This window comes from Mercenaria mercenaria, chromosome 17 (assembly GCF_021730395.1).
Source record: "Mercenaria mercenaria strain notata chromosome 17, MADL_Memer_1, whole genome shotgun sequence".
In the NCBI taxonomy this organism is placed as follows: Eukaryota; Metazoa; Mollusca; class Bivalvia; order Venerida; family Veneridae; genus Mercenaria; species Mercenaria mercenaria.
Window position 1 is genome coordinate 23,033,542 of NC_069377.1, and position 20,763 is coordinate 23,054,304.

General features: G+C 34.5%; 1 protein-coding gene across 11 annotated transcripts in view; it reads left to right on the top strand.

The window, feature by feature from the left end:
- The window catches only part of LOC123537534 (uncharacterized), a 41,587-nt gene that overhangs the window by 16,459 nt on the left and 4,365 nt on the right, over positions 1-20,763 (top strand). The window contains exon 1 of one of the 11 annotated variants that reach the window (XM_045321329.2): positions 1,502-1,597. The exons of 2 other annotated variants lie outside the window; for them this stretch is intronic. The gene's annotated coding sequence lies outside the window, so the exon portion shown is untranslated. Of the gene's footprint in view, positions 1-1,501; positions 1,598-5,111; positions 5,245-6,784; positions 6,929-9,080; positions 9,229-13,646; positions 13,837-15,112; positions 15,136-15,278; positions 15,420-15,507; positions 15,643-18,506; positions 18,665-20,763 lie in introns of those variants that run through there. 8 more of the 11 variants (XM_045321332.2, XM_045321331.2, XM_045321328.2 and 5 more) reach the window with 8 other exon arrangements.

Below are 20,763 nucleotides of genomic sequence, written 5' to 3' on the forward strand. Positions count from 1 at the left end.
GCGAAGAAATGTTTCAGTCGTGCTATGGTTTGTGAAGAAATGTAAAAGCCTTGCTATGATATGTGAGGAAATATTTATGTCGCACTACGATCTGTGAAGTAATGTTTGTGAAGAATTTTCAGTCGTGCTTTAGTATGTGAAGAACTATTTCAGTCTTAGTGTAAGCATATTTTATTTCAAACAAATTGGTATGATTACAACAGAGATATTAACAATGATACAATTAATTTAAAAAGGGATACGACCGAAAGCCTAGCTTATAGAGGTCTTCTCCCGATAGTCGTGCTATGATACGTGGAGAAATGTTTAACTCGAGCTATGATATGTAATTTAATGTTTCAGTCTTGCTGTGATATGTGAAGAAATGTTTCAAGTCGTGCTATGATATCTGAAGTAATGTTTAAGCCTTGCTTTGATGTGAAGAAATAATTCTAGAATATGTGGTGAAGAGATGTCTCAGAGGCGCTACGGTATCATTTAAAACCCGTCTCGACCGTACTGCATATTTTGTTACAAGTTATACATGTTTGAAAAACATCATTTATTATCATAATATAATGACCATTGGCTTGAAACCTTTACGCAATTTAGTCAGTTAATGTTGAACTGATGTTAACTCGTATTTGTTAAGCACATGTATTTTTTTGCATTAAGATAAATTACTTTGACGACTGTAAACATATGTAGTATTGATTATCTGTAGAAACATAATTTATTTAGATAAAGTTTAAGTATGAATCTCGAGTGTGAAAGACAGGGTTCAACTTCGTTTAAGATAACATTATTTAAATAATGTAACTTGTTTCATTGCCATTTCAAAACACGTAATGTTTTCAGATATATTTGGCAAATGTTCAGTAGAATTCCGTCATTATTTTGCCTTAAACGTATCCTCGTCTGTAGAAAATTTGATAATGCTTAAATCAAAGAGAGGCCGCCTATCATATGTGGTCAATTCTAGTAAACGTACAGAACGGACACTAAAACGGCGCAGGCATCACACGCAATATTAAAGGTTGAAATAATAGGTCTGTCATTAACAACAACCAGAAAGTACGATTGAAAACGAGAGAAACGGCTACAACTGATGCAAACCATTTAATTGCGATTTGCTAGTAAAATACTATTACATGCAAATCTCTTTATTGGACTTCCTCTGGTTTTTGTCAAGCTTTCCATCTAATAACATTAAGTCCATTATCAAACCAACTGGTTTTTGCTTCAACAAATCTTTCCTGGAATTGATCCAAACAGACATAATATCGATATAAATATTTCATATTACAAGTCCTAGAATAAAACACAGGCTATCCTCTCGTCTTTTATGCATTTAGACAACGTGAAAAAATAAACTCAGCAAGTGTTTTTATATTATTATTATTATGACTGTGTTATGTTAATGAATTATATATAGGATGCTGGATGTTACACAGCACATAATCTACTGTTGCAATCAGACTTGTAGAACCTCAGGGAATAAACGAGTTACATGTGGCACTGTAGTTGATTTGTATGGTGTTTTGCCGATGCGATTTATTGCTTGAAGTTTATAGTAAAGGATTACTATAGTTTTTGTTGGATTTTCAACTGTTGAAAGGTACGTCAAATTGTTCAGAAAAAAACGACTTCAATTGACTTGAGTATGTGACGTGGTCTTGGTCTAATGGCTCTTGAAATTGGATTAGAGTGAATCGAGCTGTGGGTTGAAGTATATGTGTAGCTAATATAGAAGAAATAGATACAGTGTAGGTATTTTTGTACAGACTGAGTGTTTTTGTCTGGTGTTGTGATTTAGCTTTCATTTCTGCAAGACGAAAATTGTTAAGTAAACGAGTGTCTTTAGAAATATCACCTACACTCTGCCTTGTGGTTTTATTATTATTTTCTCAAGAACAGATTCCGCTATTCAGTACCAAATGCATGACTGACATCAGAGATATCAAATGCCATAGTGTCCTTTTAGTACTGTCTCACAAATCTTAGCCATACTTATTTGGCTTATCGGGATGACTTATTTCATAATCTGATATTTTATAGTTGTCATCCCTATTACGCTCTCCCGAAACGTCCTATTATTTGGACTACACAAATCTCTGCTCGGGCCGAGTACAAGTTTTTATACGAAAAGAAAAATAGGATTCTTCAATCTTGTATTAGTAAGGTTTTTATCTTTAATTGTCGTGGCTATTTTGTAATATAGAGTAATCTGTAAATGCATATTGCGGAAACTTTATATCTTCTTGTCAGAAACTGCATACCTGCAGTATCGTTAAGCATTCATCATTGATTTTCCAGAATTGTGGATGCATTTATACACATAACGAGTGGAGATGGCGTGAACTTTTAGATTGTATAATTACAACACACACGTGTTTCTATTATCGTAATCAGCATAGTTTTTATCACTAACAACAATATGAACAACAATATGAACAACGATAGCAACATTATTGCCTCACCGTCAGTATTGACAACAACAAAAGTAAATCGACACGGTTGCAATTGTTTGTATCGATAATCATGATCGTTGTCATAATCATCATCATCATCATCTTCCTCATCGTCCCTATCATCATCATCTTCCTCATCGTCCTGTTCATCATAAAAAAACTGCTTTATTTGATTTAACGCCTAATTTTACACATAGTATATTCACCGGCGTTGTACATTAATTTATACTAGATTTATATAGCGCCAAAGGCGCTTTACATAGTTCAAATGCAGCCACACAGGGCGCATAATTCATCCTCTACTAGTACAGACACAGAGCGATCTGACCAGAGGGACAGAGTGAGACAAAGCCCCCACGACAGAGAGATCAGAAATCAGATACAGGCTTGTCCGGCTAACTTAGCCTAGCTCGTTTCGAATAGACAGCCTCGTTCTTTTAACGTGCCCAGTGTATAGCACTGATACACGCAAGGATTGCCTGGGTTCCTGACCAGTTAACCTCTAGTTAGGTGGGAAACACTGAAAAGCGTTTCTGAAAATTCCCGAGTAGCTGCCGGGGATCGAACCCCGACCTCAGGATTGGAAGGCCAGTGTGCATACCACTGAGCTATCCGTCCACCCACATCATTAATAATTGTAACAAAATTGTCATTCTAAGCAACAGCAGCATCAACAACAACACTATTTTCCTTTGCCACAATCATTAATCCAAAAACCTATAGTATATGTCATTATTATAATTGGCAGTAACACGTTTCTGCAGTGTCGCCATGACACCATCATTGTAACTGTTCAGTAAAATCATGTTGCATCATCATCATCACCACCATCATTAACATTCTCACCTGTATAAGCACCATTTCTTATAACAATGTTTTTTTCTAGCAGTTACCTGAATCAGAGCAGAGTAATATCTAGACTGAATGACAAAATCTGAAACAGAACAAAACAAGATTTAATCTATATTATATTCGTTGTACATGTATGTTGACATTTTGTCATGATCTGGCAAGATACCATCAATGTTAGGAGTAAGATAAGAGTATCAAGCGTGGCAGGAATGCACGATTTATACTCGCAATTATTGTTTGGAACTGCAGATTTATAAACACACTGCAGATATTCTGAGAAAACTGGGAAATCAAATTATGCTTTCCGTCATTATTTTTGCGGACATATTTAGCTCGCACATTTCTGAAAAATTTCAAGATCATAGAGCTTAACTTCAGTTGGTATAAATCTGAAAAGTTCTATTTCAGTGCATTTTGTCTACAAAAGCTATTATTCTAAATCGAAAAATCAAGACCTGGTAATCCAGCACTTTATTACTTGCCAAGACAAATTGAATATAAAGAAAGTGAATCATGCAATGCGTGCTGTATTCTTATTTATATTGTCGTCACAATATACATGTTGGCGTACTAGTTCCAAAGGAGTGCAATAAAAATAATTATAGGATTTTATCCCACTTGTTAATTTAACTAAAAAGCAAAACATTTTGTTTTGCGATAAATTGTTCTAAGTAAAAACAATTAATTTATTTGCTCTATAAACGAGTACATATATTTTGAAATACCTTAAAAGGAAAATAAGACTACTGAATCGGAAAAATATACTGCGCCTATACTTTATTACGTAAATACCTGTTACATTATTGCAGTATGTGCGTAACTAACAAAATGTAAATAAGTTATAAAACAGCATCAATCAGCGTCTCTCCTTGCTACATTTGACACCCTGTAACCTTAAGGTTGCCTTTGGGTAAATCTACCGTAAATGGTCAAAATGTCAGCTTTGAAAGCTGTTGAATAAATTATAAATGTGTATCGTACATGCGTGGATAAATTAATGCTGTAAAAATTGGTTGCAAAAATACCGCCTGTCTAATAAATAAGTAATAAAGATGCTATTTTTTCTTACTTGTATGACCACTTGTTCAAAGAGTAAAAATATGTTTATGTTGAAAAAAATGGGATTATTGCCATTTTGTAAGAATTACCATAACAGTAACTCACTTTGACGAGACAAACGGTCATGTTAAATAAAGAATCAAAACCATGGTCGACACAGACACAATATTGAATCTTTGATAGCTAACAATTAAAATGAACGACAAAATAGTGGACTCAGTTCAAGAAACTCGCAGTCCAAGACCCTCAGCGAAAGAGTTGACTCAGTCCCAGACACTTGGCAAAATAGGTTAATATCATTTCTTGAACAAATAAATAACCTCCACCCCCTCCCCTCCGCCTCTTTCAGTAGATAGGTCGATAGGTCATGCATTAAAGATTGAAGTGGCTTTTAGTTAAAATACATTGCAATTGTTTTAATTAATGGAATAACTTTCTAAATATGTTTATAGACCATAACATTCATGGGGTATGGGAAAGTAATTTAAGGTGATTACAGGTCAGATATTGTATACGATTTTTTGAAATTCTATACTTATGTCATTGTAGCCGTCTGAGTCATACGAAGTGAAAGTAAAAACATTAGCCCATTCACAAAACATTTATACCTGTAGTTTTCTGCATTTAATTAAGCAGAAAACGAAATATTTGTTTTGCAGTTTTACAATTTTACGCATGAAGGATAGGCTTAACTTGAATGAAATTTAAACAAATTTGATGTGATTTACCCCCATTGTTATTTGAAACTCGTGATTAAGATGCATTAATAGATATTTGATATCTATTTAATCCATGTGAAATCTGAATACTTTCCCTTAACATTGTGATTTTATTCAAATACTGTTAAGGATAATATGCTCTACACTTTTCATTATGAAAACAGGTTTGTTTGTTTTTATGTTTTCTTTGGCATTTTTGTTTCTTTTTACTTTACGAAAATTTGTTTAATACAAGATGCGGTAAGGTTCTCCAAAATCATTTTTGAACTTGGACTGAACTGCAGGTAGTCGAAGCATGAAGCAGATAAACGGCATGCATGACCTTACTGATAACCTAATATATTGCCGAAGGTTAGAATATTATGCACGTCTTAGCCTTAAAATGTTTTCTTAAAAAATATGTAGGAAAATATGTTTTTTTTTTCTGGTTGACTCTATCCTATTATAACCCTTTACGCGACATTTTCAAATATATATTTTTCTCAAAAAATTATCAAAAATGAAAACGTTTTTGATCGATAAGCCAGCGATTTGGCTATGAAAGCTGGCAATATTTATAGCAAAAATACGTTCCACCAGCGTCTTCGGTAACAAACTGCGTTATAGGTTCATTCTAATACAGTTAAAAATTTACAAATTATGTTCTCAAATCGTGTTGATTCGCCGTACAATCCAACTCATTTATTCAAATCACAATTTCAGTTATTGTCATCATCATTGCATACATTTGTCAGTCCGGAATGAAAGCTTAGAATAGACCATCATTATTTGAATGTTACTTTTTTAAGAATACGTATCCCATCTTATGACAACTTTACGAACAAATTTAATTTACTTCTTTGAGGATTTCCAATTTTACCTCATGAAGATCACTGCAAGCTATGACCCGGAAAACGAAATGTGTAGGTCTGTAAGCAGAGCAAAATGAATCAAACTTTGATAAAATCATATCATAAAACCATTTTATAACGGTGATAACACAAACTGACGAGTTCACGGCATCTTTTCAAACTTAATTTGAATTTTAAGTACATGTAATTTTAAACAAAAAATATACTGTTTTGTTACTTCATTCAAGCGCCTTTCAAGTTTTGCCATGGCATTTACAAATTTTATGCAAATGTATTTTGATTCATTGTGCCATTTATAGATGGATTAATTGATTGTTCAACAATGCTAATGAATGAAATAAGCATTATTATGTGCCATGATTGAGTAGCATGTGAGAAGTTACCCTACAATTCTTTGATGAAATGCGGTAAGTGAGGAATGTATACGAAGAAATGGTTAGTTACTATTTAAAGAAATGTTTGGTAGGTGAAAATATTTCAGAAGGTGACGAAGATAGTTCCCAGTAGATGGTATTGTATTTGACAAAATGATGGTATAGGAAGAAAGTGTTTTAGAATGTGATTTGGTATGTGAAAAAAGTGTTTCGTTTTAGTATGTGATATGATAAGTGAAGAAATGTTTAAATTAGTGAAGAAATGTTTAAATTAGTGAGGAAATGTTTAATTTCAAAAGGTGATATGGTATGTGAGGAAATATAAGTAGGTGCTATATGTAAAGACATTTTAGTAGGTGATATGGTATTCAGTAGGTAATATTGATTTTGGATAATTGTTGGCACATGAAAACATATTTCAGTTTATGATATTGAATGTAATAAATATTTCAGTAGGTGATATGGTATGCGAGGAAATGTTTCACATGATAGGCGAAAACGCGTTCCTTTAGGTGATGAAAAACTGAAGACATGTTCCAGTAGGTGATGTGGTATGTGAAGGAATGTTTCCAAGGTCCTGTGGTATGTGAGGGAACGTTTCCGAGGTGCTGTGGTATCTGAAGGTATGTTTCTAAGGAGCTGTGGTATGTGAATGAATGTTTCCAAGGTGCTGTGGTGTGTGAAGCAACGTTTCCGAGGTGCTGTGGTATGTGAAGGTATGTTTCTAAGGAGCTGTGGTATGTGAATGAATGTTTCCAAGGTGCTGTGGTATGTGAGGGAACATTTCCGAGGTGCTATGGTATGTGAAGGTATGTTTCTAAGGTGCTGTGGTATGTGAGGGAACGTTTCCGAGGTGCTGTGGTATGTGAAGGTATGTTTCTAAGGAGTTGCGGTATGTGAAGTAATGTTTCCAAGGTGCTGTGGTATGTGAAGTAATGTTTCCAAGGTGCTGTGGTATGTGAATGAATGTTTCCAAGGTGCTGTGGTATGTAAAGGAATGTTTCCAAGGTGCTGTGTATGAGGGAATATTTACAAGGTGTTGTGGTATGTGATGGTATGTTTCTAAGGAGCTGTGGTATGTGAATGAATATTTCCAAAGTGCTGTGGTATGTGAAGGAACGTTTCCAAGGTGCTGTGGTATGTGAAGGAACGTTTCCAAGGTGCATTGGTATGTGAAGGAATGTTTCCAAGGTGCTGTGGTATGTGAAGGTATGTTTCTAAGGAGCTGTGATATGCGAATGAATGTTTCCAAGGTGCCTTGGTATGCAAGGGAACGTTTCCTAGGTGCCCGATTTTTTCGGCTGTGCTTTTGTGTCTGAAAAAATGTTTCTCTGGGTGTTTCGTGGAAATATGAAAAAAAAAATGTTGGTAGTTGTAAGTTTTGTAAGTGAGGATATTTCAGGTGGTGTTTTGGCATGTAAAGAAATGTTTTGGTTGGTTCTTTGATTTGTGAAAAAATGTATATAAATATAAATGTTTCAGTTGATGATTTAGTGTGTTGAAATGTATCTGTCGTCATCGAGGTACTTTCCTTTTTGATCATGATCCCAAACCTCTCGACAGTATTAAAACATATTTAGCAAGTATATTTAACATCAGATGTAATTAGTAGATGTTAAATCGAACTGATGTTTAATCGATTCTATTGATGGAGTGATGAAAACAAGTTCACTTTGATTTTAAACGTTAATAGCATGCATCAATTATCCGTAAACAAAATATTTAGATAAGAGTTTAAGTATCAATCTTTTAAAAGTTTGACGGCCAAGGTTAAAAATTGTTTAAGGGAAATGTTATTAAAATAACGTATTTTTTACATCAACGTTTCAAAAACATAATGTTTTCAGACGAATTTTACAAAAACAATTTAACTAAAATACCATTTTCTTCTGTTGACAGGGACACGTTACGATGATATCCATCAGTAATACTTACTCGTATATGTACTCTCATCTCTAGAAATAACTCAAGAGAGTACGTCAATTAACGTATTGTCTCTGCAAGTAAAACTGGAGATGTTGGTGGTTACACACTCGATCACGAATTTTCATTGGTGGCAATAAATCTATATATTTTTTTTGTCTTTTTTTTTTAGATTATGAGCGATTGAAGTCCCTCAGTATAACACAGTGCATAATTTTAAAACTTGCTGAAACTCGGTTGTCTCTTGTACGAATGTTGGCGGTCCGTCAGTTCAATGCTGGACATGTTTTGTAGGATTGTAAATGAATTATCGGATATTTTTAAGTTCATTTAATAATGTGCGTTTGATTTTCGGGTTGTTGGTTGACGGCGTGCACTCGAAATACTCAATATATTGTTGAACCTTTATAAAACGGTTGAATCATGGCACATTTTTAAAGATGGAAACTTGTCATGAATTCTAAATCAAATGTACAATGCGAAGGAAAAGTAACTACTGCAATAAAAAGGTACAATTCTCAGAACATTTAAGTGCAATGTATACTAGTAACACAATCACCTATGTACATATTTTTATACATATTTCTTTAATGAACTTCTCTGTATTGTTTCAACAAGCTTTTTCATATAGTTACATTAATTCCACTATTAAACGCCAGTTGTTTCATGCTGTATAACAAATCTTGCCTGGAATCGATCCATCTAGACATAAAACCAATATCAATATTTCATATCAGTCTCTGGCCTAGAATGAAGTTATAGTCTTCTGCATTTATACAACTCGGTGTGTGTTGTGTTTTGTGTGAATAAATTATATATAAGATGCTAGATGTTACACAGCACATAATCTGCTATTTCAATCAGACTTGTAGTACCTAGGGGAATAAACGAGTTACATGTGGCACTGTTGTTGATTTGTATGGTGTTTTGTGGATGCGATTTTTTTTGTCTGAGGATTTACTAGACATTATAGTGTTTGTAGGATATACACTGTTGAAAGGTACGTAAAATTCTTCAACGGTAATATTAAAGAAATGAATTAATAGTTGTCAACAAAATATCAGAATGTGGTAATTCTGGTAAAATGTACACCATTTGTGTCCGTTTGTGGGTTAATGTGTAAAATATATACCTTATATCTATTATAAAATGAGCCGTGCCATGAGAAAACCAACATAGTGGGTTTGCGACCAGCAAGGATCCAGACCAGCCTGCGCATCCGCGCAGTCTGGTCAGGATCCATGCTGTTCGCCAACAGTTTCTCCAATTCCAGTAGGCTTTAAAAGCGAACAGCATGGAGCCTGACCAGACTGCGCGGATGCGCAGGCTGGTCTGGATCCATGCTGGTCGCAAACCCACTATGTTGGTTTTCTCATGGCACGGCTCAGATAATTATTGTCATTTTGGAGTGACAGCTAGATAGCAAAATGTATGCAAATATGTACATACAAATGGGCGTTTCTGTCTGTTTGAAATTTGACCCTTTTTGCGAGGCAGTTGTGAAAACGAATTAATAGTATTAATCACAAATGATGTCTTTAGAAAGACCACAAACACTCTATTTGTGGTTTTATTCGACATTTTTACGTATGTTACTTGAAATTGATATAATATCGTTCCTTTGTTCCTTTTACTTCAATCAAAAAACAGTTCCCCTATTACTATCAGTTGATTGTACGACTGACCTCAGAAGGTTTCTGTATTTTTATGGAAGGAATCACAGCTTTTATTGTTTCCACACTTAGTCTGAACAAAGGAACGTTGCAGTGCTTGTTTTTTTTTTAAATCTAAACTCATTTTATAGTTTAAATGCATTGATACACATTTTAAGGAGTACTGACTTCAGCTAACTTTGAAAATACTGGGACTGAGTCCAGCTTACTTCGAGAAATAAGGTGGTTCTACGCAAACGCCTGTAGTCTGACCAAAGGTCTTTCAGCTTCCTTAGAAAAGTCATTGTGACCTTAGTTTTTGGTGTCAGAAAATATGTTTTAAATATTTCAGCGTTTGTTGAGATTTAGTTTGGAATAACCAATGATTTTCATATATTTTGAAATATTTTAGTATAAGTTTCCAATGCCATTCAGATATTTATCTGGGACTCGTGCATATTATCATGAAACACGTGCCGGTGTCTCTCTAGTAATCCAAATAATAGGGCGTTACGGGACAGCGTGATAACTTTTGACTGTGGCTGTCTCCCTCAGAGGTATGACAACTATAAAATATCAGATCATTAAATAAGTCATCCCGATAAGCCAGATGATGAGTAAGGCTATCTCTCAAGAAACCTCTTGTTTTAGTATCATTGCTATAGATAGAGATCAAGCCCACTTGAATGCGTATTATATGACATAAAGAACTCACGGTTATCTTGAACATTTACATATTTATCAGCGTTCATCATAGATTTTTTCCAGTTTCTAAGATTACAACGAATGAAGATGGAATGAAGGTTGTGTAAATACCACTTCCACGTTATTAGAATCATTATAGTTAACATCATTATTATCATCATCATCTTCTTCTTTATCACCGCCATCATCGTCATCATATCACTATCATCTTCATCAACAACTACAAAAATCATCACTTTCATCACCACCATTGATAATAATAACAACAACAACAACAGCAAGTCGACATTGTCATAGCCGTTTGAGTCGCACAGTCATCATTCATCATCATCATCATCAGCAGCAGTAACAACAGCATTATCAACAGCTACGACAACAATAGAATGAACATCGACATCATTATTATCACCAAAAACAATAATTCTAACTACTACAGTCATATATAACAACCAAAACCTCACTATTTTACTCTAACTCTATATAATGTTATCATCATTGATTATCGCTGACATCATCATACAACCAAAACTCATTTAATCACCACCGCAGTCCTCCTCATCCTCATCATTTTCATTATCATCATTATCATCATCATCATCTGTGTAATCATCATTTGCGCTGTCATCATTTCAACTGCGACGACAACTTTTTTTGATAATGAATGTGTTATTCTAATTGCTACTCGAATCATACCAGAATATGGACAAAAACTTGAATCTTAGATAAAAAAAATTAAATTTCAATCAATTACATACAAGTTATGCATCACATTATATAATTGTGTGTTTTCTGGCAAGATACCACCAACGTGAGGAATAGGATAACATCATCCATGGAAATAATATACGAGATATAATCACAATTACTGTCTGGAACAACAGCTTTTATACACGCTGTGCAGCAAAGAAGTTTATCTCGCGCAATTCTGATTTCAAGGTCAAGGGAATAATGCAACTTTAAATCGATACAGGATAGCAAAATATCACAGACAGACGGTGCGAGAGTTCAAGACTTTTTAAGGCCGGATCTTTTCCCCCTGTCCAAACTGAAAACAAAGAGCCTATAAAGAATAACACTCTAATAAGGAGTGTGATTCTTCATAATATTATACTTTTCATTGTTTTCCTTTTATGAAGACTAACAACTTGAATAAAAGATATTATTACATACTCGTTTCTCTTCCCCGTTAAGTTACACTGATACCGGAAACGCCAATATTTTTCCATACACTGACGCCTGAATTTCATATCGGGTGCGTGACGTAATTCAGTGTGTGTTGTTGCACTATTTTGTTTTTTTTTTTAGTTCAGTTTTGTCAATCCTATTCATGCTGTTGAACATATATGTGATATTTACATAATATTTATACGTGTAGATGCGTATGTAATAAAAAGGTTATTATCTTTGCATCGGAAAATATGCACTCGTTCTTCAGCGGAAGAATATTGCGCTCCTAAAGTCGCGCAATATTTCCGCTGAAGAACTCGTGCATATTTCCCGATACAAAGCTAATAACCTATAAATATTATGGTATTCAGCAAGGGAAGCAGGATCATATATCGAAGGTTCAACGCAATAAGGGCATATCTACATATAATAATCATATGTAGATACGCCCTTATTGCGTTGAACCCTCGATATGTCACATTATAGCTAGACTAGCCACTAGACTGAATAAATATATTTCTACATTTCCCCCTTTTTTTATCGAATTCAATTTCACAGAGACAAAAGCCAGTCTGTTTTAGAGATTTTCACAGAGGAATGATGTTAAAATTATCATGGACATAGGATATAGACTGGCTCAGTTCACTACATTCAATCATAAAAATATAAAATAGTCTAGGAGCTAGTCTACATTACTGCTTACGTTCGATATTTTATGGAGTAACAAGTCATATAGGTCGAATTATGATACACCCACGTGTATTAAAATAAAAACAGCTATACTGCAATAAATATTTCCATTAAAAACAGTATATTTGTTACAAACCTAGCGTAAATATATTTTAGATTACCTTAAAAGGAACGAGTGGGTCGTTAAACCTGCTGCACCTGTATTTTATTACGTATATGAGCCGCGCCATGAGAAAACCAACATAGTGCGTTTGCGACCAGCATAGATCCAGACCAGCCTGCGCATCCTTGCAGTCTGGTCTGGATCCATGCGGTTCGCTTTCAAAGCCTATTGAGAAACCATTAGCGAACAGCATGGATCCTGACCAGACTGTGCGAGGCTGGTCTGGATCCATGCTGGTCGTAAACGCACTATGTTGGTTTTCTCATGGTGCGGTTCATATACTTGTTACGTTTTTGCGGTCTACATGTAATTTACAAAATGTAAATAAGACATCAAATAGCATCAATCAGCGTGTCCTTTTTTGCTACTGCTGACACCCTTTAACCTTAAAGTTGCCTTTGGGTAAATCTACCATAAATGGTCAAAATGTCAACTTTGAAAGCAGTTGAATAGACTGTTAATGTGAATCCATACCTTCGTAGATAAATTAGTTATTTTATGCTGCTGTTATAACTTTACAGTGCGCCAAGTTTTTATTTACATAATTATATATCGTAAGTGAGTTAAATCTCTAAAATATGTCCATTTTGTAAAATCTTTTTGTAAAGTAGCATGCTACATGTATATAGATGTTAATTGTTACAGTTAGTTTGTAATAATGATGCCTTGTCGTGTTTTTGTTGTTGTTGTTTTTTGTTTAGTCTTTTTTTCATTTAAAGTAGAATAACTTTCCCTCAAGTATATTTCTAAAATGTTAAGAGACGTTATATAAAAGCTATAAATGAATACTAGTATCTCGTTATTCGGGGATAAACTGAAGCTTTTCAGGTCAAATATTTTACGCATTTTCTTGAACGTTTTTACTTATTTCATTGTGCACGTCTGAGTCATACAAAGTGAAAGTAAAACATTAATTCATTCATAAGACATTTATTAATCGTTCGCTATTACCTGCAGTTTTCTGCACTCAGTTAGCCAGGGAACGACATTATTTTGTTTTGTAGATTTGCAGTTTTATGCATATAGGATAGGCTTGGTTTTAAGGGAAATAAATTCGGTGTGATTTATCCCCATTGTTATTTGAAACACTGATAAAAGATGCTTGAATAGAGATCCGATATCCATTTAATACATTTGAAATCAGAAACCTTGTGGACTTCTACTTTAACTTTTTGATTTGTTGATGTATTGTGAAGGATGTTATTCTCTTCAGTTATCGCTATGAAAGCAGGTTTGTGTTTTACATCTTTTCTTTGTTTTTGTTTTTATCGTGAGTATTGTTTATTTACAAGTTAAAGTAAGGGTCAGTAAGAAAAACTAGGTAGTCAAAGCATGAAGTTGGAACTTCGTTAGTTATCGTGACTGCTTACACAATTGTTGTACAGGTACATGTTTGACGAATGCGGCCAGTTTCCAGTTTTAAGACAAAAGGGGTTTCACGAATGTATTCATTTTCATTAACAGGCTAGGATCAGAGTCGCTTCGAGCAAAAATTGTAATAGTTATGCTTATATATTAGAACATATTTTTGAGACGATATAAGTCTTAGCCTATGCTTCAAACTGCTGAAGTAGCCACACTGTAACCAACAATGTGCTACTGATAGAAATGCTTCATAATTATGTCTTCATGCTTGTAGTATTTTTGTTTTGCCTAGACAGTAACATTTACAAACTACGCTTAAAATGATATCAAATCATGCATTATACAGACATTATGTAATCATTTGTTCCATTCCTCAAGTCATTATTACAATTATCATCATTACAAATATTTGTCAGCATAGATTACTCAAACTTTGTACACGATCCGGAATGAGAGAAACTCGTTATTTTACGGAGAAATAGACTTAATCGTTATGCAGTATTTCTGTGACAACCTTACTTATGTTTTTGCATTCACTGCGTTTTGCCGAAAAGAAATTAATATAGGTCAACAAGACGAAAGATAAAGAAAATGATTCAGAATATGAGACATTCGATTAATGCATAAATCTAGATGCATAATTACGTTAGAAGAACTAAACGAATGCCTGCTAAGTGCGCATTAAGGTTAAGAAATGAATCACCAAGGTCGCAGTGCAAGCTGTCACCCGAACAACTTCATTTTTCAATGAAAAATGTGAGTGTATGACTGTCAAACAGTGTACGGTGAATGAAGCTGAACTGTTCACTTGCATTTAGCAACAGTTGATTTTAAATTCTTTTCATTTACACCAGCTGCGGATTTTGTCATTTGGTAAGAGTTGTAGAAAAGAATATTAAATTTGTTATGCTGTAAATGCAATTTTGAAAAATAAGCATAAGGTCATTGAACTGTGAACTACGCACTTCTTTTTCATTCGTCTGAATCATTGTTACAAAATATTATGTTTATGTTATTACTAACTTCAATTTTATGGAAGTAAAAATCAATGCAGTGTAACAAACAGTAACATATTTATTTCCTTTTTAGGAAAATTTTGATAAAGTCGTCAGTCATACACCGATTTACCGTTATAACCGCTATAACCCGCGTGGCGACTTCATAGGTATGTAAACACGGCATCTTTTAAAAGTGCAATGTAATTCAAAACTGATGTATAACGCTATGTTAGAGTTTTCAGTTACTTCATGTTATATATATAGTGTATTTCATGTTTTGCCACCGCAAGGTCTATTGACATCGGTAAGGTTAAATTAAAATAACAAATTTTATGCAAATGTAATTGAATTAATGTGCTGTAAATGTTGATGGATTAATTCGCTGGTGAATGAAATGAATATTATGTACTAGATCTATTTTAGTATTCATTTTTCTGCAGTCCGGTAACATGTAAGTAGATGTTATTTTTGTACTGTTCTGTGATATATGGTAAAACTGTTGTGACGTGTTTAAGCCAGTATGAAAGTATGTAAAGAAATGTTTCAATTGGTGATGTGCTATAGCCAGTCGTGCTGTGATTAGTGACCTGTTTTAGTCCTTGTTCTGGGATGAGACGGACTGTTTCAGCAAGTGTTATGGCGTGTGTAGAATAACTTAGTGTCGGAATGTGACGGTATGTAAACTAATCAGGTCTAGGAAAGTGGAGTATTTACAGATTATCTGTAAATTTACAGATAATCTATAAATTTACAGATTTTTCAATCTGTAAATTTACAGATCAAGTGTTTGAAAACTGCTAAAATTATATTTAAACACAAAATCGCAGCTTGAAATTAATTGATTTACTTATGGTATGTATAAATAAAGGTCAATTGTAACTTTCAGTCATTTCTGTTGACTTTGATTTTTCTTAAAATGCCAAAAACTCAAAGTCAACAAAAATGGCTGAAACCCACAAATGACCTTAATTTATGCATGCTGTAAATAAACCAATTAATTCCAAGCTGCGGTTTTGAGGATAAATGTAATTTCATCAGTTTTCATACACACAATCTGTAAATTTACAGATTGAAAAATCTGTAAATTTATAGATTATCTGTAAATTTACAGATAATCTGTAAATACTCCACTTTCCTAGACCTGCTAATATTTCAGTCGTAGACTATGAGACGGAATGTTTCAGTAGGTGCTATGGTATAAAGAAAGGTTTCAATAGGTGCTAAGGTATGTGAAGAAATGTTTCAGTTGGTGATATGGTATGCGACGGAATGTTTCAGCTATGCTGTGGTATGTAAAGAAAGGTTTCAATAGGTGCTATGGAATGTGAAGTAAGGTTTCATTAGGTGCTGTTGTATGAGGGAAATGTTTTAGTAAGTTTCAGATATGCTGTGGTATGTCAAGAAAGGTTTCACTTTTGCTATGGTATGTAAAGAAAGGTTTCAGATGTGCTATGGTATGTAAAGAAAAATTTCACTTTTGCTGTGGTATGTGAAGAAAGGTTTCAGTTGTGCTATGGTATGTAAAGAAAGATTTCAGTATGTAAAGAAAGATTTCAGTTGTGCTATGGTATGTGAAGAAAGGTTTCAGTTTTGCTATGGTATGTAAAGAAAGGTTTTAGTTGTGCTATGGAATAAAAAAAGAGATTCAGTTGTGCTATTGTATGTAAAGAAATGTTTCAATAGGTGCTATGGTATGTGAAGAAAGGTTTCAGTTTTGCTATGGTATGTAAAGAAAGGTTTCAGTTGAGCTATGGAATAAAAGAAAGAGATTCAGTTGTGCTGTTGTATGTAAAGAAAGGTTTCAATAGGTGCTATGGTATGTGGAGAAAGGTTTCAGTAAGTGATATGATATGTGAATAAAGTTTCAATAGGTGCTATGGTATGAGACGAAATGTTTCAGTAGGTGCTATTGTATGTGAAGAAATGTTTAAGTAGGTGTTTTTGTATGTAAAGAAATGTTTCAGCTGGTGCTATGGTATGTAAAGAAAGGCTTCAGTAGGTGTTACGGTATGAGACGAAGTGTTGTAGAAGGTGCTTTTGTATGAGATGAAATGTTTCAGTAGCTGCTATGGTATGAGATGATGTCAGTAGGTGCTATTGTATGTGAAGAAATGTTTTAGTAGGTGCTATCGTAGGAGACGATTGTTTCAGCTGGTGCTGTGGTGTGTAAAGAAATGTTTCAGTAGGTGCCATTGTATGAGATGAAATGTTTCAGCTGGTGTTATGGTATTTAAAGAAAGGTTTCAGTTGTGCTATGGAATGTAAGGAAAGGTTTCAGTTGTGCTATGGTATGTGAAGAAAGGTTTCAGTTGTGCTATGGTATGTAAAGAAAGGTTTCAGTTGTACTATGGTATGTAACGAAAGGTTTCATTAGTGCTATGGTATGTAAAGAAAGGTTTCAGTAGGTGCTATGGTATTTGAAGAAAGGTTCCAGTTGTGCTATGGTATGTGAAGATAGGTTCCAGTTGTGCTATGGTATATGAAGAAGAGTTTCAGTTATGCCATGGTATATAAAGAAGAGTTTCAGTTGTGCTATGGTATATGAAGAAGAGTTTCAGTTGTGCTATGGTATTTGAAGAAAGGTTCCAGTTTTGCTATGGAATATGATGTTTTTGTTTCGCTATAATCTGCGAGGAAATATTTCAGTAGTTACTATTAGTGGGAGGTATCTAAATGTTATAAGGGAAGTAATTTAATTTCAATCGCGCTATAGTATATGAAGAAATGTTTCAGTTGTGTTTCACATGCTAGTTTCGATGTAAACTTAAGAAATAACACACAGTGCAAAATTGTACAACATATGCAAAATTGTACATGCTTTGGTCTTTGAAACACGTACGTTGGAGATCAACCAGCCCAAGACTGAGAATGAATTATGTTTTAATGTATTTGGAGACATTCAGGGTGCCACTGTGCATATGTTGGATCAATGTGCCGCTGTACATGTGTTAGGGGATATTTAAAGTAGGGTTGCACGTGTGTTTTAGACGAGGCTGTATATTTATCGATGTTTGGTTATTACTGAATTTTGGGTTGTCCGTTAGGCTTTCAGTAAGTATGAGGTAAAACGTGTATATAACGATTAGTGAATTCCTGGCGCAATTTCAAAGTTTGAAATTTGTTTCGAATTAATTTTACTACATAAAATAAAAGGAACTACTGCAATAAAAAGATACAATCCTCAAACATTCAAGTGCAAGGTATACTAAAACACAATTATTTATATACATATTTCTTTATTGAACTTCTGTGTATTGTTGCAAGCAGCTTTTCATCAAATTACTTTAATCCATTATCAAACATAGCTTTCAGCGCCAGCTGGTTTATGCTATGTAACAAATCTTGCCTGGAATCGATCCATCTAGACATAATACCAATATCAATATTTCATATCCACCCCTGGTCTAGAATGAAACACAGGCTGTAGTCTCTTATGCATTTAGACAACACGAGAAAAAGTATACTCTCTGCCGTGTGTGTTGTGTTTTGTGTGAATGAATTATAGATATATAGGATGCTGAGTATTACATAGAAGATAATCTGCTGTCTGCAGTCAGACGTGTGGTACCCATGGGAATAAACGCGTTACATGTGACATTGTTTGTTTTTGCTTGAATGGTTTTTGCCAATTTGTTGGTTGGTGTTTTAAAAGGATTTAATAGATTTTGTTGGGTTGGATTCTCCGCTGTTAAAAAGGTACGTGAAAAAATTCAGCAGGAATACGTCCAGAATAGTTTTCTTGTTGTAAAATTTGTAAAAATGATACTGGACATGTTAAACTTTTTTTCTGCGATTCTTTGGTTGTGACAGGCAGCTGCAGTAAATAAATATGTAACCTGATAGGGGCTGTTTTTGTATCATGGCAGGCTATATACTTGCTGTACTTTGATCTCGAGTGTGTGGCAGACTTTATCAAGTACTTAAGTATTACTGATGCCCTGTGCACTTTAGTTGTGGTACTGTTTCACGTATATTTCGTATATTATATCCGATGTATATTTCCTCGATTACTTCAATCAACGACCAATATTAGCACCAATTATGCCTGACCTCAGATCATTCTTGTGACATACTAAGTGTCTCGTGCATTAGCGGGCTCGGAGTTTCTTCCATGTCGCTTGCTTGTAGAATAGGCCTGACTATGCCTGGTCAAAATAGCACATCATAGATATTTCACCACCATTATGACTTTTAAAGTTGCAATATGACCTCGGGGATGATATAAACACCAAACAAAACAATGCGAGATTGAAATTTGTAAATGAACTTTTAAATATCATGGTTATTAAAGTTGAAGTGTTTCTAAATAAGTAGACATTTCTCTCGACACCATGTTAATCGTGCAAATTATCATAAAACACGTGCCAGTGCCTCTCTAGAAACTTCTGTTTGTTTTAGCATCATTGCTGGAGACAGAGATCAAGTTGAAACATCTCGGCCCACTTGAAAGCATATTATCTGATACGGAGAACTCACGGTTATCTTGAACATTTACATATTTATCAGCGTTCATCATCGATTTTCCAAATTGCGGATACATTTGTAAACAGAACGAAAGAAGATGGCATAAAGATTCTGTAATTACCACAACCACTTTATTAGTCTGTGTTTAGACCCAAGAGATAATTTGAGGCTATTCAAATCTTATATAATTCTGTTCCTTTTCTTCTCAAAACAGGAGAAAATCAGAGCCCACAAAAATTGTTCAGAATGATTAAAAAATCAAATTATTAAAATGATCTTATCGGTAGTCAGACTACCACCTTATCCGAATCATCATTATATAAACATCATCATCATCACCATAGATAACAACAGCAGAAGCGGCAGCAGCCAGTCAACTTGGTTCCAATATCGTCTGGTTCGGATAGTAAAAATAGTTAAATAATCATCACCTTCACCACCTAGTTCTAACAGTTTTACCAGTAACAGTAGCAACAACAGCACACTACTGAGTGATTACAACACCAGTATGTTACCATCATCACTAGTGCTTATCATCCTTAACCCAACAATCTAACCATCAAACTCATTTAGTCATCATCATCATTATCATCATCATCATCTGTATAATCGTCATTTGTAGCAGCAGCATTGTGGTTATTGTACCGAAGACTGTCACCGCCATTTTTAATAACAAAAAGTAGTAACCCGGACTCGACATTAAAACAAGTAAAAAAAATATCTGTATAAGATCATATCATAACACTTTGTGTTGACATTTTGTCATGATCTGGCAAGATACCATCAACGTTAGGGGTAAGATAGCATCAAACATGGAGGGAATGTACGAGATATAGGCCTACTCGCAATTACTGTCTAGAACAACAGATTTATAAACACATTGCAGATTCTGAGAAAATTGGGAGATTCATCGTAAATAGTGCATAACGGTAATATGATTTCAAGGTTAAACTAGAAAAACAAGTTATCGACAGTCGTTGATAAACGTTTCATTAGTCTGTATTCAGAGCCTATGTTTTTTCGTTGTTGTTTTGGTTTTTTTGTCCACGGGAGATAACTGCTGACGCTATTTAAATGCCCAGACTGGGTTTTGAACCCCGCTTTGTGGTGTTGAAATGGTGTCATGAGAAGAAGCAATCCATTCCGGTTAAGGAAGGCCAGTGGTTCAACCCAGGTGTTCGCCCATGCTTGAAATAATGCCCGGATGGGCACCTTGGGTCCTTCCACCGCCATCAAAACCTACAAGAGTCGCTATATGACCTAAATCATGTCAGTGTGACTCAAAACTCACAAAAAAGAACAAATAAATAAAAGAAAAAGACATCCGGTAC